This window comes from Phoxinus phoxinus (genome assembly GCF_949152265.1).
Source record: "Phoxinus phoxinus genome assembly, chromosome: 20".
NCBI lineage: Eukaryota > Metazoa > Chordata > Actinopteri > Cypriniformes > Leuciscidae > Phoxinus > Phoxinus phoxinus.
In genome coordinates this window covers 27,353,982-27,356,783 of record NC_136895.1, presented here as the reverse complement: position 1 = coordinate 27,356,783, position 2,802 = coordinate 27,353,982, and positions in this window count along the sequence as shown.

The window sequence follows — 2,802 nt, the reverse complement described above, 5'->3', positions numbered from 1 at the left end:
CTTATTGAGAGTTGACATTCAGTGACTATGGACTGTTAACTCCCCCTTGTGGAATGACGGAGTAATTGGAATATGCTGGAAAGTGCGCTAGTCGTTGTTATGTCTCCGTAGAGTGTGGACTGCGGAGAGCGCGAGAGTTTACCTCATATCATAAAGTAGTGTTATTTAATCGTGTGCGTGCAGCGAAAAGTAAGTTTCTATGTTTATCGATCTTATTTCATTGTTGTTCATGGGTTATCAACATAGTTCTGTTTGTTAGGTTAAATAATCTTGATTAAAGTCGTCTGCACGGCCGATCGACCTGCACGTTATCTCATTGCATGTTCATAATTGTTTATGCAATACTCTTGTTGTTTATATCAAGCATTATTGTGATAGTTTTTTCCATTGGGTATATTTATTAGGGCCCAAGCCCTGAAAGGGCGCAGAGCCCTATTGTTCTTCTAAGGGTTTTTTGTTATTCTTCTTCTTCTTCTTCTTCTTCTTCTTCTTCTTCTTTATAATAATTTTTTTTTCAAGGTTTTTGCCACTTTTGGGGGCCTTAACGTGCTCAAAAACTCTTGAAACTTTGCACACTGGTCAGAACCCGCGGCCATTAGAGCCGGACTGAAGCTGGTACCCGGGCGTGGCAGGGGGGCTCGACAGCGCCCCCTGGAACGGGGTCCGAAAACTTGGTCCATAAATCAAACACGCTTGCATGAAATAATATGAAACTCGGTACACTTATAGATCTCATCGGTTCATATATCCTTCATGCTCTGACTTTTTACCCCAGCCCAACAGGAAGTCGGCTATTTGGCGTAGTTTAAAAAACACATGCAATGGAATTTAAAATACTCCTCCTAGACGATTCAAACAATCACCACGAAACTCGGTGTGCATGAAGTCAAGACATTGAGGATGAAAAGTTGCGAGGGGATTTTTGATATCTCGAACGGTTTGGCCGTGGTGAGGAAACGAATTTATGGCGAATATTGGAAACAGGAAGTGTGTTATAACTTCTGCATACATTAATTGATCTTGATGAAACTTCAGCAGTGTGTTCGCTGTAAGAGGGCGATCACATGGATGTGACTATTGTGAGTCAACGTTATAGCGCCACCAACTGGCAGCAGGAAGTGTGTCACTTTCGAAATGCTTTGAAATCACCCTCTTATTTTTACCCGATGTGCTTCAAACTTCATCTGTATAATGTAAACAGACGACAGATGTAGACCTGTGAAAGGATTATTGATATCTTTAATACTGTCGCCATGGCAACGCTTTAAACTTTTATATTCTTTTTGGATGCATTTGAGGCTCTTAACATGCTTCAAATTGCATGAAACTCAACATGCATTTGACATTTATTGTGTAATAGACATGTGCGAAGTTTCAGAAACGGGCGTGGTAAGGGGCTCAGTAGCGCCACCTTTAGTCAAAAATGGGGTATTAGTTTTACCTACAGTAACCAAACTCGGTACGTATATTCTTCTCTTCGATCCGGACAACTTTCTAATTTACAGTCATTAGCTCCGACCAACAGAAAGTCAGATATTATGGTTTGAATGTGTATTTTCTCTCTCTCTGTCTCTCTGCCATTCTGTGTGTGTGTGTGTCTGTCTGTGTGGGGAGGGGAGGGGGGATGTGTGTGTGTGTGTGTGATTTTGGTTGGGTGACAGTTGTAGGTTACAGTTTGACAAGAGTTTATAGTTTAATAAAAGCACAATGTTGTGTTTCATTGCGAGTGTACACAAATATAAGGAAACACTTTGCATTTTGAATGATGTTCTGTATGAACAAAATGACGGAGTATGTTTTTTTTATGTCTCCATTGTTCGATCGAGCCTCACACACACACACACACACAGCATTCCAGCATTGCAATCTTGACATCGCAAAATGTTCATTATAGCCTTAATAAAATATAATAATAAAATAGTCAACCTTACATATAAAAATTACACTGCTCTGTTTAAATAGTCATTTGTACAGTTTGTGCCGTTCATAGTAAGCACCGCTCCACTGTGATGTTTCCAAGCACATTTTTGCGCATTTGAAGAGGATAATTTTTCTATATTGGAACGTGAGTGTACAAAGTGTACAAAGTACAAAGCCTATAAAAAGAATAGTTTAGCATCCAAAAATGTTAATTATATATATATTATTATTATATATATAATAATATATATGTTAAAAATAGGGGGAAAAAAGAATTTACATAATATATATATATTTTTATTTTTATTTTTTATTATATATATATATATATATATATATATATATATATAATTAAAGCTGCAAGCAGCGATGGAGGGCCCAAGCCGGTGGCACCGCCACCCGGTGCCTTTAGTGGAACTAAAGGCACCAGGGTGGCGGTGCCACCGGCTTGGGCCCGCAATCGCTGCTTGCAGCTTTAATTATATATATATATATATTATTATTTGTTGATATTGTCGAGTATGCTAAGAAAGGAGCTTCGCTATTCTGTTTTGCACGCACTGACGATGTGACGTCATTGACGCAATGGCCGCGGGTTCGATCCCCAGTCTGACCAAAGTTAGATAAGATAACAAAAGTGAATTATATGACTTCTGGATATGTTATATTGCCTTTCTAACTATTGAAATGTCTTGTTATTGATTAACAATCATTTGTGAATGTTAAGTATTGATATATTGGTTTCTATTTGTCTTATAGAACCACACACGCAAGTACACCCAATAAATCCTCAACGAAACCTATGTGCATCTTCATTGCGTCCTGACCAGACGTACCACAGCGATTCATTTAACCCGAGCCACATCGGTTACTTCCTAACAC